The sequence below is a fragment of the Podarcis bocagei genome, assembly GCF_964188305.1.
Source record: "Podarcis bocagei genome assembly, chromosome: W".
NCBI classification, from domain to species: domain Eukaryota; kingdom Metazoa; phylum Chordata; class Lepidosauria; order Squamata; family Lacertidae; genus Podarcis; species Podarcis bocagei.
This window is the reverse complement of record NC_138131.1, coordinates 45,091,735-45,117,816: the sequence shown is the minus strand read 5'-3', so window position 1 is coordinate 45,117,816 and position 26,082 is coordinate 45,091,735. Positions and strand designations below refer to the sequence as shown.

Sequence of the window (26,082 nt, the reverse complement as noted above, 5' to 3'; positions counted from 1 at the left end):
ATGTTCCAAAAAGGAGGGGGTAGAGGAGGAATTGGAAAGCTGAGTAACATCCCCACTCCTTATTGAAATCTACATCCAGATTTCCATTCCATCCAGAGAAGCAGCATCAGCGGTATGGGTGACTGACACAACCAATTGCTACTTTGATTGGTAACTGAAATCCTAAGACCTTTGTTTACTGTGTATTAGCATGATTAGGGTTAGGGAGCATAGCAATGCAAAGGCCAGTTGCCACCTCTCTTAGAAACTCCAGAGAATTAGAAAGACACAGAAGAAATTGTTTGTATTCTCCAAATGCTGCCCCACAGACCATGCCACTACAAGGAGATGACAAAAGGCATTGTTTTTGTGCCCTGTATTTAAGTTTTATTCCCCACCCCCTCCAAAGTGCTCAGGGTGAGGGATCAGGCCTGGTCTCATGCTCTGGAGGTGGTGCTCCCTTCATTCTGCTCCCATTCCTGGTTTAAATAAACAAAGGCACACAGACCTCTGGATTCACCCTCATTCCCTTAGCCCTTACAGTGCAGGGGCTGCAAAGGGGCTCTTCTCTGTCTGTTGTTGGACTAAAACTCCCATCATCCCATGGTGACTGGGGCTGATGGGAGTTGGAGTCCAACAAGCTCTTGGGATGTTGGCTACCCTGGCCTAGGTACATGCCGTTAAATCACATAAACAAGCAGCAATCTCCATTCTTTTAGCACTTATGGTCCTTATGTGGCCAAAACAGCACCATCTGTGCAAGACGGAGGGCTCAGCAAGCCTGGAGAAAACGGCAAGGTTTGAAGATAGGATAGGATAGGATAGGATAGGATAAGATCCCTCAGAGGAGAACACTCCCCCCTCCCCAAATAGCCCAATGTGAACTTAGCATACTTAGTGGAAATTGAATACTGTTTGGGGTGGGGTAGAACGGAGTAGCTGGAACCCTGAGCTGCAACACTCCATGGTGCAACATTTTATTGCAGGTTGGACTTGCATTCATTCATTTACTTTCATTCCCCAGAGCACTGGTGACACATACGACTCCCCACTGCAGTGGGCACACTCCAATGCCGACTTCCAGAGCCAAAGGTGCAGCTCAGCCTGTTAGTTGTCTTTCTGGTATCTCTAAGCATCCAGCCAGAGTGCCGGCCATCAAGAAGCAGTATGCGTCCATCAGTGCCAAGTATAAAGGTGAGCTGTGGGAATAGATGGGGCAAGAGAGAGAAGGAGATCAGGAATACAGAGGTACCCATATCTTTGCCAGTCTGGATGTGTTCAACAGCATTGTTGAAAGACCCTCTGGCATCTGGTTAGCCCCTGTGAGAACAGGATGCTGGACTCGGTGGCTGGCTGGCTTGATCCATCAGGGTTCCTTTTTTGTTCTTGTGGAAACCAAAGAAGGAAACTGATCTACATTTCTCAGTCACCATCAGAACTTTCTTCCAAGAGTACTGCTAGCATGCGAGACAGTGCATATTTCCTTGTTAATAAATAATAATAAATAATAAATTTTATTTATATCCCGCCCTCCCCAGCCGAAGCTGGGCTCAGGGCAGCTAACAACAATAAAATAATACAACATTCTAAAATCATTTCATTATAAAATTTATTCAAATCAAATTGATGGCAACCATTGGGCTAGAGTTCTGTGAAGATTGCCAAAGGAGGGAGTCAGGCTAATAATATTTTTTTTTCTTTTGTTTTCCTTTTCCTGTGGCTGGTATGTCACCACTGCTGTTGTCCTACCAGGGTAACGCTTGTTTAAAGGGGATGAAGGAAGGGGGTTGGGAAAGTACAGGCAGAGCATAGGTGGTTGAGTAAAATGGGAAATCTTCTCTGGCTTGAATTATAGTCCGAGCCACAGAAGAATTCAGGTGCCTTGTAATGCTCACTTCCTATTGCAATGCAAATATCCTGGCCCAAGGCTAGCGAGATTTTACCAGAGGGAGAAGAAAAGTATGTTGTGGGACTTCCATCAGCCCCAGCCAGTCTGGTTCAATGGTCAGAGATGATGGGAGTTGCAGTGCAGCAACACCTGGAGATCAAACACATCCATTCTTAAGGAAATTAGCCCTGAGTGCTCACTGGAAGGACAGATTGTGAAGCTGAGGCTCCAATACTTTGGCCACCTCATGAGAAGACTCCCTGGAAAAGACCCTGATGTTGGGAAAGATGGAGGGCACAAGGAGAAGGGGACGACGGAGGATGAGATGGTTGGACAGTGTTCTCGAAGCTACAAACATGAGTCTGATCAAACTGCGGGAGGCAGTGGAAGACAGGAGTGCCCAGCATGCTCTGGTCCATGGGGTCACGAAGAGTCGGACACGACTAAACTACTAAACAACAACAACAACACCTAGAGAGCTGTAGCTCCAAAACCCAATATATTATTCAATATATTATTCAACACAATATATTATTCCATTTTGCCCTTTTACCCAGTGTGGCAGCTCATAATCTGCAAATGCTAATGGTTCCGGGTTGTCTTCCCATTATTTTATTCCTCCCCCCCTTGTGGTTCTCTTGCAGGGCCAGGACCTGGGAAGTATGGTAGGTAGCCTCTCACTGGCATTAAGGACCATGACTTCACCAAGTATGCTGAGCCAGCCTACACAATGCGTGTGAAATCCAGTGAAAGATGTAAGATGCTGACAAGTTAGGTTCTGTGTTATTTGGGTTTTCCCAACAGCATTAACTGACCCACAGGGTGAAGCTGGCTAAACAACTGTTAAATTTGCTGGCAAAACATTTGAACAGAGATTGACAACCTGTGTTTTTGGGACTCTCTAATTATCGGGGCCACAGTTGATGGGACCTGGGTGATCCATGATCAAGAGCTGGGTGGCTTTCCAAAGTTTCCATTCCAACTGGATCAATGGCACTGCATGTAGGGGGCTAATGTAGTTGTTTCTTGACTACAACTCCCATCAGCCCCAGTCAGCATGGTCAAGAATGATAGGAGTTGTAGTCCAGCAAGGGCTGGAGGGTCTTATACTGCTGATTATTATGGTTGCACAAAAATCAGGGTTCTCAGTTGTACAGCTGTGGACCTTAGTGGGAAGAGGATGATCTACACTTAAGCCATGTTGAAGGATAACAGGAATGGAGGTGCAGGGGGGCGGAGCTTAACATATTCACTGCTATCTAGCTAGTGGGTGCCTTTAATTGATATCGGATAGGAAGTCAGTCATTGCAACCAAGCTAAATAGCTCAGAATCCACACCATGCCTCATGCAGACAATTCTTCTTTCCTTTGCAAGTGATCTCGATCACGGAGAGTCCTGGGCCCTGCTACTATGTGGACCCAAGCATTTCCCGTCTAGGGATATGGAGACCAGTTTCATTCCGCATGGTGCAAGACAGAAAGCGGGCATGTAAGTTGAAAGATGAGAGATACTATGATGGTCAAGATGGGGCTGGAGTGGCATCTGTGCAATTTTGTGATGAAAATGTTTCTTTCTCACCTTGTGCAAAGAAGGCTTGTTGGTCAATCCCTGAACATGAAAGAGAGGGAATGAAAAAGAATGAGTGTGAGTGAATGAGCAGGTGTGTTATGCATGAAAATGGATGTGTGGGAGCATTATGTGTGGAGCTGTGGTCTTAAACCACTGAGTCTCTTGGGCTTGCTGAGCAGAAGGTTGGTGGTTCGAATCCCTGAGACAGGGTGAGCTCCTGTTGCTCTGTTCCAGCTTCTGCCAATCTCGCAGCTTGAAAGCATACCTGTGCAAGTGGATAAATAGGTACTGCTCCAGGGGGAAGGTAAACGGCGTTTCCATGCACTCTGGCTTCTATCACAGTGTCCCGGTGCACCAGAATGCTGGCCACATGACCCAGAAAGCTGTCTGCTCCTTCAGCCTGAAGTGAGATGAGCGCCACACCGCATAGACGCCTTTGACTATGTATGTAAGGTCCTTTACCTTACATTTACCTTTTACCTGCATGCATGTGGATTTGTGTATGAATGACAGAGAGCAGGGGTAGACTTTGGTAATACGGTTTTCTAAGTGAGGACAAAATTTGGCACTTCCCCCAATATATTTTATTTCCACAGTAATTCCTTTTGGTACAGTTGCTTTTTAATGGGGTTTCTCAGTAGGTACCCACATGAATATAAGTATTAATTATTATTATTATTATTATTATTATTATTATTATTATTATTATTATTATTACTACTATTATTATTGCTACTACCAATATTATTATTACTATTATTATTATTTTATGCCCCCTTGGCTCAGCACCCTGAGCAGGGGAACAGCCTGCACTGCCCTAGATCTGGCACTACAGAGAGAAGCATATGAAAAAGAGACAGGTGGCCTCACCCTCTTTTTTTATCAGCCACACTCACTGTTTGTCCCAGCCCCACTGGTTTGCAGGCCCTGGAAGGTTGACTGCATGGGAGTGTTGTCCATAGGCTGTAAAAGTTTATTCACTCTTTGATAAAAAAAATATTTCTGAGTAGGGGGTGTCAAGAACCAGACAGGAAAACCAGCTATGTACAGAGACCTTACCTAAGTGGGCTGTTTGATGTGGGAGATTGTCTGGGGTGATATCAAAGTGTAGTTTAAAAGTGTCTGTGACGCCCATCCATCCCTCCATTCATTCCATGTGAGTGTGTGATCCCTATTGCTTTCCAGCTATTGGCCTTGACCGAGTGGGGCTGCTCTGGATAAAGGGGCATTCAAGGAACTGGGGGAAATATAGTTTTCCTGATTGGTGTTCCACCAAGTCAACTGGGTTGAAAAACACTTTTTACCATTAGGGTGTCTAAGTGTCCTACTTTACAGAGGGCAATCCTCTAGGCAAAGGGTTCTTCCATGTGCTATATATATCAATAGTAACACCTTGAACCTGGCCTGGTAGCAAATCAGCAGCCAGTGCAGATCTTTGAGCACAGGTGTTATATGCTGACAAGGTCTCACTCCTGCCAGCAATCATGTTGCAGCATTCTGGTCAATCACGCTGGAAGTCTCATCTTCCTGATGCCAAGGGACCATAAGATGTTGAGCATGTGGCTGATGAACGGACAGAAAGGAGAGCCACCAAAAACAGCATAAGGGAAAACAAGAGGGTCATGTTGCTTTAGAGTCATAATCTAGGAAGTAGTCTGGAGGGTACCTATGGAATTAACAGTAAATGACAGTGAATTGCAAGGGAAGATGTCATGGAAGAGATTAATAGCAGTGCACTCTTAACTCCACAGGTGATGAACTTAGTTGGAAAGGCTGCTAGAAGAGGAGATTGGAGGACAATGCCATGATTTTTAAAAGTGGGGGGGATTTTCAGTCAAAGCAAGGAGGATAGTGCCTCTTCCTCCAACATCCTCAAAATCACAACAGTTTACAAATGATTCAGCTTAAGAACAAATAGAATTCTCAAATTTAGAGAGAGAAAGAGAGAGAGAATATGCAAGGCTTGTCATCTACAAGGAGGAGCAGAGTATTGTAGCAAATACATGGGGAATGCTTTTCCCTTTCGTTTGAGAAACATCAATGGAAGCTTGGGATCTACTAATAGATCAATAAGTGGGTTTTTTTTACTCCTAACATTAGCAAGTAAAACAGCAACTTAAAAAACAAACAAACCCTGCATGGCAGATTGCTCCTTCTCTTTAAGCCTCAATGTTTCTCACCTGTCAGATTTTACATCCATCATTCCTGCCTCCTCCTGTGCTCCTGTAGGATATGATGTATCTGTTACAATATAGAAGCAATGCGGCCGCGAGCTGGTAGCTTGAAAGCAAAACATAATGGGAATGTTGGGACTGTTCCTCTTTTTTTATAATAATTTTTATTACTTTTTTTACAACAGAAAAAAGAAAGAACATAGAAAATAGAAAGAAAAAAGAACAGAAAATTCAAACCATTTCAACAACTTATTTCAAATTTCCAACGGACTTCCCCGCATCTCCCGCCCGGTGCATTCTTAACAATAAAAATTATCAGCAAGTTATACCCTTGTTTCTTGTGTTTCTTTGTACTTTCAATTGCAATTTTAAGTTTAAATCCCTTATTTTCCATTTACTCTAAAAATATAGCATATTGTCGTTTTTACCCATTTAAACTTTGATTCTTTCATGAATATTATCCAATTTCTTATATAATCCACTCTCATTGCTGGGGCTGACCTTCCAAATCATACGGCACCTCACAGTTCATATAACTTATAATACTTTTGCAAATAGTCCTTAAATTTTTTCCAGTCCTCTTCCATCGCTTCTTCTCCCAAATCTCGGATCCTGGCAGTCATCTCAGCTAGTTCCATGTAGTTCATCAATTGCGTCTGCCAGTCCTCCAGTGTGGGCAAATGTTGAGTCTTCCAATATTTGGCGATAAGGATCCTTGCTGCTGTAGTGGCATACATGAAAAAAGTTCTATCCTTCTTTAACACCTTCTGGCCGACAATGCCCAGGAGGAATGCCTCTGGTTTCTTAGGAAAGGTGTATTTAAACACCTTTTTTAACTCATTGTAAATCATTTCCCAGAAGGCCTTCACTCTTGGGCAAGTCCACCAGAGATGAAAGAACGTCCCTTCAGCCTCCTTACATTTCCAACATTTATTATCGGACAGATGGTAAATCTTAGCAAGCTTGACTGGGGTCATGTACCACCTGTATACCATTTTCATAATGTTTTCTTTCAAGGCATTACATGCCGTAAACTTCATACCGGTGGTCCATAACCTTTCCCAGTCCTCAGACATGATGTTGTAACCAATGTCCTGAGCCCATTTTATCATGGCTGATTTAACTGTCTCATCCTGAGTGTTCCATTTAAGTAGCAAGTTATACATTCTCGATAATAGCTTGGTCTTTGGTTCTAACAATTCTGTCTCAAGTTTCGATTTTTCCACCTGGAATCCTGTTTTTTTATCTAGCTTAAAAACCTCATTAATTTGGGCATAATGAAGCCAGTCTTGCACTTTACCCTTTAATTTTTCAAAGCTCTGCAACCTCCAGTTGTCTCCAATGTTTTCTATTATTTCCCAATATTTCGGCCAACCGGCCTCCATATTAGGTTTTTTCCGAGCCTTGGCCTCTATTGGTGATACCCACCTCGGAGTTTTGCTTTCTAACAAGTCTTTGTATTTTTTCCAGACCATAAATATTGCTTTTCTGACAATATGGTTTTTAAACATTCCATATGTTTTTGCCTTGTCATACCACAAATACGCATGCCAACCTAGCGAATTATTAAAGCCTTCCAGATCTAGGACATCAGTGTTTTCTAACAAAATCCAATCTTTCAACCAGCAGAAGGCCGCAGCTTCATAATATAACCTTAAGTCTGGCAGGGCAAACCCCCCCTCTCTCCTTTGCATCAGTTAATATTTTAAACTTTATTCGGGGCTTTTTGCCCTGCCAAACAAATTTAGAAATATCCCTCTGCCACTTTCCAAAACATTCCACTCTGTCCACAATCTGCAAGGCTTGAAACAAAAACAACATTTTTGGCAAAACGTTCATTTTTATAGCTGCAATTCGGCCTAACAAGGATAATTTCAATCTTGACCAAATTTCTAGATCTTTTTTAACTTCTGACCAACATTTCTCATAATTATCTTTGAATAAATTCAAGTTCTTGGAAGAGAGATTGACCCCCAGGTATTTCACTTTTTTAACAATATTTAGTTCTGTTTCCTTCTGAAACCCCTCTGTTTCAATGGTTGTCAAGTTGTTCCCTAACACCTTAGTTTTTTGTTTGTTCAACTTAAAGCCCGCCACCCGACCAAATTTCTGGATCAATTCCAAAACTCTTTTTGTACTAGATTCTGGCTCCTGTAATGTTAAAACCAAGTCATCTGCAAATGCTTTCAGTTTATATTGTTTCACTCCGACCCGTATTCCTTGTACCTGCCGATCCTTCCTTATCATATTCAGCAAGACCTCCAGGACTGAAATAAACAATAAAGGGGAAAGGGGGCACCCCTGACGTGTTCCTTTTTCAATCTGAAGTTCTTCTGTCACCACATTGTTCACTATCAACTTAGCTTTTTGTTCAGAATAGATTGCTTCTATTCCATTCTCAAACCCCCTTCCCACTCCCATCCCTTCCAAGTTTTTCTTCATAAATTTCCAAGAAATATTGTCAAAGGCCTTCTCCGCATCAATAAAAATTAACACTGCTTTAGTGTTAATATTTGTTTGTAAAAGTTCCAGAATATCGATAATATTCCTAGTGTTATCAAACAAATGTCTACCTGGGAGAAAACCTGCTTGGTCCTTATGAATTACTTCATTTAATACTTTTTAAAATCTGTTTGCCAGAATATCTGCAAATATTTTGTAATCCACGTTTAGGAGTGAGATGGGACGGTAGTTCTTAAGTTGAGTCTTTTCAGTTTCCACTTTGGGTATCAATGTGATGAATGCTTCTTTCCACGTTTCTGGTGCCCTCCCTCCCCCCATAATCTGGTTACAAACCTCCAGTAATGGTTGTATCAAGTAGTCCTTTAACATCCTGTAGTACTTGGAGGTAAGTCCATCAGGGCCTGGAGATTTGCCTAGCTGCATATTCTGGATGGCAACCTCAATTTCCTGTTGTGTTATTTTACAATTCAAGATTGATCTCTTCTCTTGAGATAGTTCTGGTAGGCCATTGTCTTTCAAGAATTGTTCTATCTCAGTCAGTTCCTCGGGCCCTTGGGTGTACAGTTTTTTAAAATATTTCTGGAAGCACTTTCTAATTTCTCCCGGTTTCTGAATACTTTTTCCTTCAACTTCTAAATTGGTGACATAATTTAGTTTTTGTCTCTTTTTCAACTGCCAAGCTAGCAGTTTCCCACATTTATTCGCAGATTCGAAAGATCTTTGTTTCATTTGTTTGATTTTCCATTCCACTTCTTGGTTAATCAATTTCGTATATTGTGACTGATGGAATTTAATTTCTCTTAGAGTCTCTTTTGATTTTGGATTCAATCTTAATTTTTTCTCTCCATCTCTTATCTTCTCTAATATCTTGTCCTTTTTCCCATTCCAGAATTTTTTCTTGATCGTGTTTTGTTGTATCAGAAACCCTCTCATAACAGCTTTACTTGCGTCCCAGATTATTCTTTTTTCCACCGAGGTGTTGAGGTTAATTTCAAAGTAGTCCTTTAAAGCTTTTTGGGCCTTCTTTACAATCTCTTGGTCTCTTAGCAGGTTGTCATTCATTTTCCATCTGAAGGAGTCGGCAGTGGTAAATCTCATTTCCATTTTCAGAGTGTTGTGGTCGGAGCAGGTCTTTGGGCAGATTTCTACTCTTGTGGTCTTAGGTGCCAGCCCTCTAGTTGTCCAAATTTGGTCAATTCTTGTCCATGACAGGTGAGCCTCAGAGAAGAAAGTTCCTTCTTTACCTAGGGGGTTTCTCGTCCTCCATAGGTCAATCAAATCCATATTGTCAGTTAGTTCGAAAAAAGTTTTTGGTAGTCTTCCATCTTTAGTCAGATTCTGGTTCTGTGACTTGTCCATATAGGTAGAGACCACCCCATTCATGTCTCCCATCATGATGATGTTAGAATAGTCCAGATAGTCCAGTAATGTCTCATGAAGCTTCTTGTAGAATTCTGATTTCCCCTCATTTGGTGCGTAGATTCCTAAGATCAAAACTTTTTCTCCTTGGATTTGTATTTCAATTGCCAGGATTCTTCCTTGTTCATCTTTAAACAGAAATTTTGGTGATAAATTCTCTTTTGCATAGATCACCACTCCTCTCTTTTTAACTCTGTCTGATGAGATAAATTCTTGGCCTAATCTTTTGTTTATTAACACTTTCCTGTGAAGCCTAGTCACATGAGTTTCTTGCAGACAGATTATATCCAAATGTTCCTTCTTCAAAATATGAAAAATCCTTTTGCGTTTTTCCGGGGAATTTGCACCATTAATGTTCCAACTATACAGCTGCAGAGACATCCTGTAACAATCTGTTGTTGCTCTTTATGGGGCGTCTTCTTTCTTGTCCAAATCCGAGGGTGCTGGCTCTTTTCCAGAGTCAGGTGGTGGCCAAGGAGCAGCTACTCCTTTCTGCAGGTCTTCTCCGTGGTCGTGTAGAAACTTCTGGCTGTCCTCTTTCGTCCTGATTTTAATCTTCTTTCCTGTGTAGTTGAATGATAGGCCTTGTGGAAACTCCCACCTGTAAGGTATTCCGTTGCTTCTCAGAAGTCCAGCTAGATCAGTATAGTTAGATCTGAGATCTAGTAGTTGTTTAGGAATATCCTTGTAGATTTGTGCTCTTCTGTCCTGGATCTCAAGTGCTTTATTAAAATGTAGGTCAAGTAGTTTGTCTCTCTCCTGCTTGGTCCTTAAGATGATCAAGCAATCTCTAGGCCTGTCTTTCTTGACAACTCTTCCCAATCTGAATGCAGTTGTTATTTTAAAGTCTGTATCTTCCTCTATACCCCAGAATTTAGAGAATTCTGCTGTCAAAAAGCCGGTCAAATCCTCTTTCTCAATCTCTGGGATAGAGCGTAATCTTAAATTATTTTCCCTGTTTCTCAGTTCCACCATAGACAGGTAGGCCTGCTGGTCGGTGATGTGTTTATGTAGCGGCCTTACCTCTCCTTTCAATTCATCCACTTTCTGAATTGCTTGACTTGCTTTTTCGTTTGCAGCCTCGGCCAATTTCCGGTCAGATGTTGCGTCTTTTAAATTCCCAATTTCTTGTGAATGCTTAGCCACTTGTTCAGATAGTTTAGTAATTGAGGATGTGGCTAAGTCGATTTTTGCTGTTTGGTCATCAACCTTCTTATTCAAAATTGCAAATTGTTGTAGCATTTGATCTAGAAGAGTGTCAGATCCCCCTGCTGCCATATCCTTGCTTGAAAGCAAAACATAATGGGAATGTTGGGACTGTTCCGTGGGAAACAGAGGGACAGTCAATTAACAGTGCAGAGAGCACCGGAATTAGCTGAGAGCGTAATATGAGCTGTACAGGAAGTACAGGTGGAGTTTGTCTCTCGGCTGTTGGAGTTTGAAGAGAGCAGTCGTGTTTTTCTGTAACGCTGCAAAGACAGAAATAAAGGCATGTAAATACGTTTCTGTCTATCTCTTTCCCCTGCCTGGGGGGGGGCAGGAAAGAGGGGGGGTGTTCTTCTCACGCTGAGAAGGATCGCCTATCACGACCTAGCCTGTATCCTGCTGGGGAATGCAGACAGGGAGGTCATCAGGAGATCAAGCCGGGTGCCTAGAGAGTTGCCAGTTTCTCCTAATAAAGGCTTGATTCCCAACATCTGGTAGCAGAGGATGGTTTTGATCCATGAAAGCAACAAGAGAGGTTGATGGAGCGTACTTCATCCTCTGCAAGGAGATAAGGAAGATATGGTAGCGTGCGGATGGAAGCACCGGAGGAGGTGTTTTTGCTGAGCAACGGAACCCCTAAGGTATGCTAATTTTATGGCTGTGAGAGTGAACGCGAATTGAGACATTCTTCGGTTCACTGAGTGTCTGCTTTTGGATGAAACCAGCACTGAAAGAGAGCCACATATTTCGCATACCTGAGTCTTGATAAGCCTGGAATGTCCAGTTGCTAAGCAACGAAACGTCAGTAAAGTGGAAAGTTACCGGCCAACAACGGAAGAGGGGCTGGGACTGTGAGAGGCTGGTAAACAGCGTTTGTTTTGTCTAATATCTCACTGCTCTTGAAAGGACTTTCAAAACAGCCTGTGTTTAACTGCCAAGTGAGGCAGTAAACAGCCAATAGACTCTTGGAATTTTACAGGCTCGAGAGTGAGAGCTGAGGCTTGGATTCAAAATGGATGCCAAGAAGGGAGGAGGCTTACCTTACCCACCTCCACTGACTAATGACAATTATTCCTCATGGTCTGTAAAGATGAAAGCCCTGCTTCAGAATCAGAGGATTTTTGGGGTGATTGAAAACCCCATCCCTGCTGCACCAACGCCAGGTTGGAATTCACAGAATGTGAGAGCCAGGACGGCCATAATTCTGTGTATCTCAGATGATCAACTCGTGCATATTCAGAATTTGCAATGCGCGCGTGAGATTTGGCAAACGCTGCTGTCAGGGGTTCAGGAGCAGAGGCACAGGAAAGGGAGGAAACAGAGAGCGAGGGGGAGGAATCCGGAGGTAATATGAGCGATGACAGCGGCCCGAGATCTCCGAGTCTTTCCAGTGAGTCGGAAGATTCACAGAAAGGGGCGCCAGTGGTCAGAGCAAGGGGGGCGCCTAGGGGGACACCCCAGGTAGAAGGGACCAGAGGGGACTCAGGGAGCAGAAGTTGGAAATCGGGACCAGCTTCCCCACCAGAGCGCAGTAGGGGGGAGGGGTCCCAGGTATCGGGATCTGGCGGCTCGCCGCAAGCGGGAGGGCAGGAGTTAGGATTGGCCACACCTCCATCGGGGAGCGAGGAAACGGTCAAGAGGAAGGTTGAAGGCTGCGCGCGCGCGCCAAGTTCAAATGCACAGGAAGGCGGCACAGTAAGCAGCCCGGATAGGGAGCCAGGTCCTAAAGCCCGCCGCAAGGAGGGAGAAGAGTCGGGGGGGTCAGCGTCAGAAGAGTCCAGGAAGGAAGAGACCACGGGGGGTAGAGGGACCCAGAGGAGAAAGGAAAGACGGAAGAGGTGGAGTAAGGCTAGAGTATTAAGTTGGTGTACAGGAGGCGGAGACTCAGACGGAGCTTCGCCGGTCTAGCTTCTAAGACGTAGAGCTGCGCGCTGCGGCTTGAAAATGGAAACTGTAGCTCAATAAAGAAGTTTGTACAATACTGCCGGCTAGCGTGGTCCTCTGTGAGCTGGGACCTGGAAGCGGCTCTGACAGCTGCGTAGAATACATCAAAGAGATGCTGGTTCTTCAGCGTTGCTGCATTTTGAAAAGCTGACCAATCTAAGGCTAGTGCCAGATGGAGATGTACAAGCGCATCTGACAGAGATGAAATTCTTACGCCAGCAGATGGCGGAATGCAATTTCCCTCTACAGGAAGAGATATTCTGCTTCATGATTATTAACAGCCTTAATGGGACTTATGCTGCTGCATCGTGAGTGTCGGAGAAGGCCTCTCCCTCCTCAGGCTCACTCCATCCGGCCTAGGGGGCGGGGCCCAGGCTCACCTTCGCCACAGCTTTAAGAGGCCTCATTGGGGTCTGGGACATCGCTGCTGCTGCATCGGAGTGTCGGAGAAGGCCTCTCCCTCCTCAGGCTCACTCCATCCGGCCTAGGGGGCGGGGCCCAGGCTCACCTTCGCCACAGCTTTAAGAGGCCTCATTGGGGTCTGGGACATCGCTGCTGCTGCATCGGAGTGTCGGAGAAGGCCTCTCCCTCCTCAGGCTCACTCCATCCGGCCTAGGGGGCGGGGCCCAGGCTCACCTTCGCCACAGCCTTAAGAGGCCTCATTGAGGCCTGGGACATCGCTGCTGCTGCATCGTGAGTGCTGGAGAAGGCCTCTCCCTCCTCAGGCTCACTCCATCCGGCCTAGGGGGCGGGGCCCAGGCTCACCTTCGCCACAGCTTTAAGAGGCCTCATTGGGGTCTGGGACATCGCTGCTGCTGCATCGGAGTGTCGGAGAAGGCCTCTCCCTCCTCAGGCTCACTCCATCCGGCCTAGGGGGCGGGGCCCAGGCTCACCCCCGTAATAGCTTTAAGGACACTGGTGCTGCTGCAGCAAATGTTGAAGATGTTTATATATATTTTAAGGTGTTTTTATTGTTTACTTTGTTGTACCACCGTGAATGGTGGTTTTTATCTATGTATTTTTGTTTGTTCCGTCTTGTTTTGTTTTTGGGGTTGGACATCAAGTGGGGTGGGGATTGGTTTTGTTTGGGCATAATTGTTTTGGTTGTTTTGTTTTCTAATTTGTAAATGGAGGTTAGTATGAGGCTTGGGATTGCTACCGTGGAGGGGCGAGGGAGGTATGGAGGTGGGGGCAGATGTTATAGGCGAAGGGGATTGAGATACGGATATGCTCGTACCCCTTCCAATCTGCGCCCCATCCCGAGGGACGAGGGTAGGGTGAGCAAGGATTACTCACCTCCTTCACTGGTGTTGTGCAATGCCAGGTCTATAGGCAACAAAAGCGCTACCCTGCGAGATTTCTTTACCTCGCAGGGGGTTGACCTGGCTTGTGTGATGGAGACCTGGGTGCGTGAAGGGGTAACTGTTACCTTACGAGAGATGCCGCCCCCGGGTTTCTCCGTCCTCCACCAGTCACGGACTGTGGGCCGGGGGGGAGGGGTGGCAGTATTAATCCGGGAAGATTGTTCTTTCAGGGCTCTACCATCGCCATTGATCCCCGGCATTGAATGTGTTGGCCTAGTGTGGGGCTCCGAGGAGAGCTTGGCTGTCTGGCTGGTGTACCAACCACCTAGCGTACCAGCAGCCACCCTGTCAGGCCTGTTGGAGGCGGTGGCCGGCTGGGCCTTGGAGTTCCCTAACCTATTGGTATTGGGAGACTTCAACTTCCACGCTGATGCCACTCCCTCCTCACAGGCTCTGGACCTGGTGTCTTCCATGGCGACACTAGGGCTCTCCCAGTTTGTTTCGGGCCCCACACATCAAGCAGGCCACACGCTGGATTTGATCTTTGGCGCCGGTATAGATGTGATCATGTCTCCTTCGATGAAGGTGCCATGGTCTGATCACTATGCTCTGAAAGCCAGGATTGATGTTCCACCCCCACCCTGCTTAGGTGGCGAGCCGATTTGGGCTCGCCCGCAGAGGCTGATGGACCCTGATAGATTCCGTCAAGCCTTGCGGGACCTTTCTCCCCCTGGCGACTCATTGACTGAGCTTGTTGAGGGCTGGAATACCCAGCTCCTGGCAGCCATCGATGAGATTGCACCTAAGCGCCCTCTACGACCCCGCAGAAACCGGGCTCCCTGGTTTACCGAGGAGCTTCGGAAAATGAAGCGGGACCTCAGACGGCTAGAGCGAGTATGGCGGGGTGCCCGTGACGGAGCCTCAAGAACATCTTATAGGGTTTTTATGAAAACCTATGAGATGGCAGTGAAGGCCGCTAAGAAGTCTTACTTCTCGGCTTGCATTGCATCCGCTAGCTCTCGCCCGGCGCAATTATTTAGTATAATTCGGTCTTTAACATCCCTTGAAGGACAGCCAAATTTAAATAACAATCTGACAAACAGCTGTGAGGCATTTGCGAGCTTTTTTGCGGAGAAGGTCCTGTTGCTCCGCCATGACCTCCCTGCCAATTTGGATACAATAAAGGAACTGGAGGCCCCTCGACTGTCCTCGGGTCCAGTATTGGACCACTTTGACCGGATATCTCCAGCCGATGTGGACAGATTCCTCCAAGCTGGAAAGCCCACCACCTGTCCTCTTGACCCGTGCCCGTCATGGCTGATTAGAGCGTGTCCAGACGAGGTGCGGGCCCCCCTGGGGGATATCATCAATTTGTCCCTTGGCACCGGGATATTCCCAGGGGAACTGAAGGAGGCGGTGGTGCGTCCGCTCTTAAAGAAAACATCATTAGATCCCTCAAATCTATCCAATTACCGCCCGGTCTCGAATCTTCCATTCCTGGGTAAGGTGATTGAGAGAGCGGTTGCTGAACAGCTTGGTAGGTTTCTGGATGAAACATCTGCTTTGGATCCATTCCAGTCCGGCTTCCGCGCTGGTCATGGGACCAAGACGGCTCTGGTCGCCCTAACAGATGATCTCCGCAGGCAGCTGGATCGAGGCGGGTCGGGGCTGCTGATTCTTCTAGATCTGTCAGCAGCCTTTGACATGGTCGATCACGAACTCCTGGACCACCGCCTTGCCGACGTGGGGATCCAGGGCACAGTCCTTCAATGGCTGCGCTCGTTTCTCTCTGGTCGGGGACAGAGGGTGGCGCTTGGGGGGGAATTGTCATCGCGCCACTCCTTGGTGTGTGGAGTGCCTCAGGGTGCGATTCTCTCCCCGATGCTTTTTAACATCTTTATGCGCCCCCTCGCCCAGCTTGTCCGGAGTTTTGGGCTGGGTTGCCATCAGTATGCTGATGACACCCAACTCTATCTGTTGATGGATGGCCATCCTGACTCGGCCCCAGACACACTGACCAGATGTCTGGAAGCTGTCGCTGGATGGTTACGTGGGAGCCGGTTGAAGTTAAATCCTTCGAAGACAGAGATCCTCTGGCTGGGGCGGGACGATATGGGATTGAGGGGGCAACTCCCATCTCTTGCGGGGGTGCAATTAGTGCCAGCACCGTCCGTTAAGAGTTTGGGTGTAATCTTCGATACCTCCCTCTCCATGGAGGCGCAGATTACAGCTATAACAAAGGCGGCATTTTTTCATCTCCGCCAAGCTAAGCAGTTGGCCCCTTATCTCTCTCGCCCTGACCTAGCCACTGTGATCCATGCGACGGTCACCTCCAGACTGGATTATTGTAACTCGCTCTACGTGGGGCTGCCCTTGAGACTGACCCAGAAACTCCAGCGGGTGCAGAATGCCGTGGCGAGACTCCTTATGGGGTCTTCGCTGCGAGATCACATTCACCCGGTACTATACCAGCTGCACTGGCTCCCGGTGGAGTACAGGAGAAAGATACAGTGTTTATAGAGTGCTGGTTTTAACCTTTAAAGCCCTATACGGCCTAGGACCCTCGTACCTACGGGACCGCCTCTCCTGGTATGCCCCACAGAGAAACCTACAGTCTGCCAATAATAACATCCTCAAGGTCCCAGGCCTCAGAGAGGTTAGGCTGGCCTCAACTAGAGCCAGGGCCTTCTCGGCTGTGGCCCCAATCTGGTGGAATGCTCTGTCACAAGAGACTAGGGCCCTGCGGGACCTGACATCTTTCCGCAGGGCCTGCAAGACAGAGTTGTTCCACCAGGCCTTTGGTCAGGGCGCAGCCTGACTCCCTCCTCTGGCAACCTGCACATAATTTTGCTTAATTGGTTGCCTTCAATTTGATTTAATTAATTTTTATAATGAAATATTTTTAGATTGTGTAACTATTTTACTGTTTGATTATTTGATTGTTGTTAGCCGCCCTGAGCCCGGCTTCGGCTGGGGAGGGCGGGATATAAATAAAAATTATTATTATTATTATTATTATTATTATTATTATTATTATTATTATTATTATTATTATTATAAACGGTTGCAAGTCAGCTTGGTTCTCTACTTGCCGCAGAACTCACGACGGAGAGAATCTGCGCCGTGATTCTCAATGAGAAAGATCGCCTTGCTGCAATAGATGTCAAAGACAGGGGGAGAGAAGCTCGGAGTTCTGACACCCCCACTGCTATTGCTAGTGAAGAACAGGCTGTTGCTTTGAATGTTGTCCATTGTTTCAATTGTGGACAGACTAGGCATCTTCAGCGGAATTGTAAGAAGCCATGTCAACACAAAGGAACTAAGGGGAACTCTGCAAAGCCTGAAGCGTCAGGCAAAAGTCGTACCAAGTCCCAGGTGAAACCTGCAAAAGACTTCCGGTCAGCACCAGCGACAAATGGCGGATTCCCTCTGAGCTCCGGAGGGAATCGGCTCCACGGGGACAGGGTCTGACCGCTGCGGCGAAGCGGGACCCGAAGAAATCTCAGGCGGGGAAGCCTGAGAACTTGGAGACTCGGCGGGCTCCGTTTGCGCCCCCCTTTTTAAAGGCTCCGGAACGGAAAGGGGGTGTGTGGCGCGGAGAGCACTGATTTCTTTCTGGACAATTGGAAGCTAAAGCAACTACCCGTGAGTAGGAGTAAGCAAGTAATTGGAAGAAAAATTTAGTTAATTTGGCACCGAAACGGGAAAGGCACAAACAGGAAGGCTGCCTCTTCCGACTTGTAAATAGATTAAAGTAAAGAGACTGTAAAGCTGTAACCCTGAAAGACGACTTTTAAAGGTCAAATCCAGCACCAAAAAAGACGACTCCCCTCCGGTTTGCAGGAGTGGAGGGGGGAGAACCGAGCATTATTTTACCTGCAAGAAAAGAGGGTGTAAACATATTTCTGCTGTCTCGGAAATCTGGGAACGGACTGCCTATGACAGGGAAGGTCGACCAGTGGGAAGAATTGTCTGCATGTTAAGGGTAAAGAATATTGACACTTTGAGAAAGATACAGTGTTTATAGATCTGCCTTTGACTATAAAGTAACTTTTTAGAGACACTGAAACTTTTCTAAAAGCATTGAAACTCTGGCTTTTGAGGGATATTGGAACTTTTAAGAACTATACTTGTTTTTAACAGTTGCATAGTGAAGTTGGAAGGGTGTCCCCCTAGAGGAGACTACGTTGTAACAACTATTTTGTCATCAAGTTACCAAGCTCTGGAAAATTACTTTGCAAAACAAACTCACCAAGCGTGTGACTGACCTTGGGCTTGTTATGGCAGATGGGAAAGGGAAGATAGAGCTGGTGAGTGGCATACAGGATAAAACTACCAGATCCGGCAGACAATACAAGACTGATATTACTTTTCAGAGAAGGGCCTCAACATCCGGAGCGGCAGGCACAGTAGGAGCTGCTGCTTCGCAAGTAAAATCAAAAGCTATGTCATCTGAAGAGCTATTGGCTCAGGCACTTGGCAAAATTGATGCATCTTTGGAAAAATTAGCCAAACAGGTTGCAGAGACAAATAAACAAGTAGCTGGGGCCTCAGCAAAAATAGATTTGAACACTCCAAGTATTAATGAACTGGGGAACAAGGTGAACTTCAATACACAGTCCATTGAAAAACTATTAGAGGAATCGGCCTCGACTCGACAGATTGCAGAGGAAGCTAAGGATATTGCAACTGCTGTTCAAGAGAAGATACCACCGGTATATAAGAAATTAGAGGATCACGACCTGACACTCTCTATGATTGAATTACAAAGAAAGGAGAGAAACCTAAGAATTAGAGCAGTACCTGAAAGTGAGAAAGACAACTTGATAGACTTCCTTACAAAGGAATTCACAGACTTTTGGCAACAAGACCTGGGGAAAGATGAATTCAAGATAGTGAGTGCATTTAGACTCAGCAAAAGACAAGGAAAGAACAGAGCAAGAGATTGTTTGATCACCTTAAGAACAAAAGAAGAAAGAGATAAAATCTTGAATCTGCACTACCAAAGAACCTTGGAAATTGAAGACTCATTTGTTGAGTCCTTCAAGGATATACCTAAACACATTTTGGATATAAGGGCTTATTATAAAGATCTTGTCGGCCTACTTAGAAGAAATAAAATACTCTTCAGGTGGGAATTTCCCCAAGGTTTATCTTTTAAATACAAAGGAAGGAAAATAAGAATAAGGACAGTGAATGATAAAGACAAGTTTCTGAAAGATCACGAGGAGGACTTACAGAAGGAAGTGGAATCAGGAGAGGAGCTGACTGCATCAGGAAAAGGAATTCTAGACATAGCAAACTTGTCATTTGGATTCCCGGGCCCAGGGAAAGACAACAACAACTCGGTGCAGTTGGAGGGAAAGCTAAGTAACTTACCATGGCTCTGCAACTTTTAACCTGGAATTGTAATGGACTGAATTCCCCTCGGAAGAGGAAATCTGTTTTTCATGTATTAAGGAAAGAACAATTGGACTTGATTTGTTTAAAAGAAACACATGTAATGAGGCTACACAGGAAAATGCTTATTAATAAGAGATTGGGACAAGAATTTAATTCGTATGACAAAGTTAAAAAGAGAGGCTTGGTGATATATGCAAAGGAGAAATTGCTACCAAAATTTCATAGAATCATAGAATCATAGAGTTGAAAGAGACCACAAGGGCCATTGAGTCCAACCCCCTGCCAAGCAGGAAACACCATCAGAGCACTCCTGACATATGGTTGTCAAGCCTCTGCTTAAAGACCTCCAAAGAAGGAGACTCCACCACACTCCTTGGCAGCAAATTCCACTGTCGAACAGCTCTTACTGTCAGGAAGTTCTTCCTAATGTTTAGGTGGAATCTTCTTTCTTGTAGTTTGGATCCATTGCTCCGTGTCCGCTTCTCTGGAGCAGCAGAAAACAACCTTTCTCCCTCCTCTATGTGACATCCTTTTATATATTTGAACATGGCTATCATATCACCCCTTAACCTCCTCTTCTCCAGGCTAAACATGCCCAGCTCCCTTAGCCGTTCCTCATAAGGCATCGTTTCCAGGCCTTTGACCATTTTGGTTGCCCTCCTCTGGACACGTTCCAGTTTGTCAGTGTCCTTCTTGAACTGTGGTGCCCAGAACTGGACACAGTACTCCAGGTGAGGTCTGACCAGAGCAGAATACAGTGGCGCTATTACTTCCCTTGATCTAGATGCTATACTCCTATTGATGCAGCCCAGAATTGCATTGGCTTTTTTAGCTGTCGCGTCACACTGTTGGCTCATGTCAAGTTTGTGGTCAACCAAGACTCCTAGATCCTTTTCACATGTACTGCTCTCAAGCCAGGTGTCCCCCATCTTGTATTTGTGCCTCTCATTTTTTTTTGCCCAAGTGCAATACTTTACATTTCTCCCTGTTAAAGTTCATCTTGTTTGTTTTGGCCCAGTTCTCTAATCTGTCAAGGTCGTTTTGAAGTGTGATCCTGTCCTCTGGGGTGTTAGCCACCCCTCCCAGTTTGGTGTCATCTGCAAATTTGATCAGGATGCCCTTGAGTCCATCATCCAAGTCGTTGATAAAGATGTTGAATAAGACCGGGCCCAAGACAGAACCCTGTGGCACCCCACTAGTCACTCTTCTCCAGGATGAAGAGGAACCACTTATACCGAAAACAGAGACTGAAAAGACTCAACTTAAGAACTACCGTCCCATATCCTTATTAAATGTGGATTACAAAATTTTTGCTGATATTTTGGCTAAGAGGCTGAAAAAAGTACTGATTGAAGAGATTCATAAGGACCAAGCGGGTTTTCTGCCGGGAAGACATTTATCTGATAATCTGAGGAACGTAATTGACATTTTGGAAAAGTTAGAAGTGAATATAAACACTAAAGCAGTTTTGATATTCGTGGATGCAGAGAAAGCCTTTGATAATATATCTTGGAGTTTTATGAAAAAGAACTTGCAGGGTATGGGGGTAGGCCAAGGTTTTGAAAATGGTATAGGTGCAATATATTCTGAACAAAAGGCTAAATTAATTGTAAATAATGTGGTTACGGAACAATTTAAGATAGAAAAAGGAACACGACAGGGGTGCCCAATTTCCCCATTGCTTTTTATATCGGTCCTGGAGGTTCTGCTCAATATGATCGGAAGAGACCGGCAGGTTAAAGGTATACAGGTCGGAGCTAAACAATATAAATTGAGAGCATTTGCAGGTAACCTAGTTTTGACGTTACAGGAGCCAGAGTCTAGTACCAAAAGAGTATTAGAATTAATTCAAGAGTTTGGTCAGGTGGCAGGATTTAAATTGAACAAATTAAAAACTAAGGTTTTGGAGAAAAACTTAACATCATTGGAAAGAGAGAAGTTCCAGAATGAAACAGGTTTGACTGTGGTTAAGAAAGTGAAATACTTGGGGATTAATATGACAGCTAAAAATGGAAATTTGTTTAAAGATAACTATGAAAAATGCTGGACGGAAGTTAAAAAAGATTTAGAAATTTGGTCAAACTTGAAGCTTTCCTTGTTAGGTCGAATTGCTGTTATAAAGATGAATGTATTGCCAAGAATGTTATTTTTGTTTCAATCATTGCAAATTTTGGACAAAATGGACTGTTTCAAGAAGTGGCAGAGAGACATTTCTAGATTTGTCTGGCAGGGCAAGAAGCCCAGAATAAAATTTAAAATATTAACTGATGCAAAGGATAGAGGTGGATTTGCCCTGCCAGACTTTAAACTCTACTATGAATCAGCGGCATTTTGCTGGCTGAAAGAATGGCTGCTTCTTGAGAACACAGACATTTTGGATTTAGAAGGTTTTAATAACGTTTTTGGGTGGCATGCATACTTGTGGTATGACAAGGTTAAAGCACATAAAGCATTTAAAAATCATATTGTCAGAAGAGCATTGTTTAATGTCTGGATAAGATATAAAGATTTACTTGAAAATAAAACCCCAAGGTGGTTGTCACCGATGGAAGCAAAGGCCCAGAAAAAGCTCAATATGGAGGCCAAATGGCCGAAATATTGGGAAATTTCGGAACAAGAAGGAGATAAACTGAAATTACAGAGTTTCGAGAAATTAAAAAGTAAAGTGAGAGATTGGCTCCATTATTATCAGATAATGGAGGCCTACAATTTGGATAAAAAAGTTGGCTTCCAGGTGGAAAATACTAAACTGGAAACAGAACTGTTAGAACCCAAAACCAAGATTTTTGTCAAAAATGTATAACTTGCTGTTGAAATGGAATACTCAGGATGAAACGGTTAAATCTGTCATGATTAAATGGGCACAAGATGTTGGACATAATATTAATTTTGCTGACTGGGAACAGTTGTGGACCACCAGAATGAAATTTACGGCATGTAATGTCTTAAGAGAAAATATTATGAAAATGATTTACAGGTGGTACATGACCCCAGTCAAGCTCGCAAAAATCTATCTATCATTTGCCCGATAACAAATGTTGGAAATGTAAAGAAATGGAAGGTACATTCTTTCACCTTTGGTGGACGTGCCCAGAGATTAAGGCTTTCTGGGAGATGATATATAATGAACTGAAAAAGGTATTTAAGTATACCTTCCTGAAAAAAACAGAGGCCTTTCTCCTGGCTAATTGGTGCCAAAGAAGGACAGAACTTTTTTTATGTATGCAACGACAGCAGCAAGAATACTTATTGCAAAGTATTAGAAGACGCAAGATTTGCCCACTTTGGGAGAATGGCAGATGAAGCTGATTGACTGTATGGGACTGGCAGAAATGGCTGGCAGAATCCGTGACCAGGGAGAAGAGTCGGCAGAGGAAGATTGGGAAAAATTTAAGGACTATTTACAAAAATATTGCAAAATTAAGGAATGTTGAATGATGTTGGATTGAAATTAAGCGGTTTTCAGCTGTAATGGTAAAAGGAATTTGATAAAATGGTTTTCTTTTATTCAAAGTTATAATAATCTAAGAAAATAAAGTGTTTTTTTCTTCTTTTTCTTTTTAAGCTGTAATGCTTTGAGATAAGGATTTGCTGTATGAATAATCTGAATTGGATATACAAGAAGGGGAGGTATGAGGAGGTCGGGGAAAGATGTTATGAGAAAATAAGCTGTGAAATTTATGTGTTTTTGGGTTTTTTTGTTCTTTTTTCTTTTTGTTTGTAAAAATTGGAAACTCTAATAATTTTTTTTTAAAAAAGGAAAGAAACCTGCAAAAGCATTGCTGTCAACAAAAGCCGCATTTTCAACGGAGAACGCTTTTGTTCTTGACACGGGATGCACACAGCACATGACATCGCACAGAGATCTGTTTTCAACATTTAAGAAGCAAAGCTTCACTGTGAAACAGGCCAATGGCCAGGAGCTGAAAGCGACCGGGTTTGGAACTGTGCATCTTGAAAGTCTGAACTTGACTATAAACAATGTGTATTTGGTTCCTGATGTAAAGTTCAATCTGCTGAGTGTTTCGCAGATCACAAAGAAAGGACTGACTTTGTCCTATGATAGAGAAAGCTGCAAAATCTTCAAAGATGGAGAGCTGTATCTTTCTGCCAGAGAGAAAGATGGGCTGTATTTGTTGACTTTTAATCAAAATGATTGCATAAATTGTAATGCATCTGAATCTAACATGATTTCTTTCGCAGGTGTGTAGAAAAACGTCCAGAAGACGACGCAAGTAATCAAAGCTTTTCAGCGAGTGTATGCTGATGTGATTGGTCCTCTAGCACCATCTAGAGGCAATGCAAGATATTATCTTGTGTGTGTGGATTATTTCTCTCATTATGTGTGGGTATATATATTGCAGAAACCACAAGAAGCCTTAGAAAGGTTTAAAGAATTTTGTGACAAGGTTAAGAATGTTCATAATGCTAACATTGATTGTCTTTTCACAGATGAAAAGCCAGTTTTTCTTTTACAGGATTTTCAGGATTTCCTGGATAAGAAAGGGATAAGGCACAAGACTGCTGTTTCTGCAGAAGCATGGAACAGAAGTGTCTGTGTGCAAGTGAACAAAGAATTGTAAAATGGCATGAAGGCACAATTGCTGAGTTCACATTTGCCACATGAGTATTGGGCGGAGTCGATATTGTGTTATTGTTAGTCTTGATTGAGAAAGGTTTCAAAAGATTTGGGAAGTTCTCCTTTTGAGAAGCTGTTCCGTAGAAAACCTTTTGTTGCCCATTTTAAGGTTTTTGGGTCTCATGTGAAGACAGAAGCTCCAGGTGGAGTAAAGAATGCTAGAGGCATTTTTGTGGGTTATGAAAAGGGTCTCTACAGAGTAATTTTGTCTGAATCTGGTCAGGTGATTCTCAGAAAATTTCTAGAGAGTGCTCCTGAACAGGAGAGAGTAATTGTTCACACATTTCCCACTGAGGACAATTCAGATGTTGATGATGATTTTACTGATTACAGTGGTACTCAGAGTGACAGTGATAGCTCAAAGAGCTCAGTTGACACAGTCATTGAGAGGAAATCTCACACAATGGCTAGACCTTCACAAATGAAGGATGAACCACTGTTTACTATTGGAACTGGTTCTCCAAAGAGTCCTGAGACTGAACCAGTGAGCAAAGAGGATCAGCACCTCATACGTAGGTCTGAGAGAGTTACAAAGGGTGTACCACCCAAGAGGTATTCAAAAGAGTTTGCTAACTTAGCTGTTGCATGTGTTACTATTGTTGACAAGTCAAGACAGGTTGAAGCTGTGTCTAAGTCAGAGACAAAGACACAACAGGGAGTTGCTAAGTGTAACACTACATTCCCTAGCCAAGGTAATGCAGATGCACTCATTCCTTGGAAGTCAGACTACCAGAGAGGTACACTGGGGAAACCAGTGGCGGGTAGTTCCAAGGGTGGAACTGAAACAACAGGGGAGTGTTATATGTATAACAACTGTTTGTTTTCTTCTCTGGATCACGCTTTGCTCGCAGCGCACATTGATTCATATGGGGGAGTATGTTACGATATAGAAGCAATGCGGCCGCGAGCTGGTAGCTTGAAAGCAAAACATAATGGGAATGTTGGGACTGTTCCATGGGAAACAGAGGGACAGTCAATTCACAGTGCAGAGGGCGCCGGAATTAGCTGAGAGTGTAATATGAGCTGTACAGGAAGTACAGGTGGAGTTTGTCTCTCGGCTGTTGGAGTTTGAAGAGAGCAGTCGTGTTTTTCTGTAACGCTGCAAAGACAGAAATAAAGGCATGTAAATAAGTTTCTGTCTATCTCTTTCCCCTGCCGGGGGGGGGGGCAGGAAAGAGGGGTGTGTTCTTCTCACGCTGAGAAGGATCGCCTATCGCGACCTAGCAATGCAGACAGGGAGGTCATCAGGAGATCAAGCCAGGTGCCTGGAGAGTTGCCAGTTTCTCCTGATAAAGGCTTGATTCCCAACAGTATCCACAGGTTTATCCACATGCTCGACAGTGGGGAGCACCAAGTGAGGGGTGTCACCTCCTATCTGCTCTTGGCTTGCCGTTATATCTTGTACGCCTGCCCCAAATGAGTACTACGTGGAGAAGATACACCCACTTGAAGAGTCGAATGCACCAGCGTACACTATGGGCCTTCGAACGCACTACTGGGTGAGCAGCCCAAACCCAGCACCCAACCAATACACCCTTCCACAGACACTGGGTCCAAAGCTGCCTGTCAAACCTGCAGCTCCCTGCCTCTCAATGGCATCCAGTGCCTCTGTGTGGGGCTATGCTAAAGACCTGGTGAGAGGGCCTGGCCCGGCAATGAATACCATACCTGAACCAGATGTTTACCTGTGCCACCAGCCATCCTACAGCATCTCCCAAAGGTTTGCTTCCTCCAGCAAGAACTATACACCAGGACCCCCTGACTACAATGCGGAGCTGGTCACCACCGACAAACCCAGAGCCCCACAGTTCAGTCTTGGGATTCGTCACTCTGAGTATTCTCATGGCACACCTCCAGTTTGTTTACTCAAAGAGTGAGGGTGGACTCACAGGCCACAGAGGTGACTTGCCCCTTTGGGTAGACCCACCTCCAAATAATTCCATTGTGACACAGTGTCAGGAAGCAGGTGTAAATAGCTTGTTTCAGAGGGAGAGATTCTGATGAACTTTGAACACGTTTGGGCTATGCCAGGGTCAGGTAATTGGGGAGGGGGACTAGATAGCCCTCCTTGGTGAGACAGGGGGTCTGCCTTG

The 26,082-nt window shown here is 44.7% G+C and overlaps 1 pseudogene across 1 annotated transcript; it reads left to right on the top strand.

Annotated features, from left to right (window-relative positions):
* On the top strand, nt 1–25,866 carry LOC308578089 (protein CIMAP1C-like; annotated as a pseudogene). The gene is made up of 5 exons: nt 1–112; nt 1,004–1,173; nt 2,512–2,622; nt 3,243–3,346; nt 25,390–25,866. The product of its transcript is annotated as a protein CIMAP1C-like (transcript).
* The last annotated feature ends 216 nt before the right edge of the window (nt 25,867–26,082 follow it).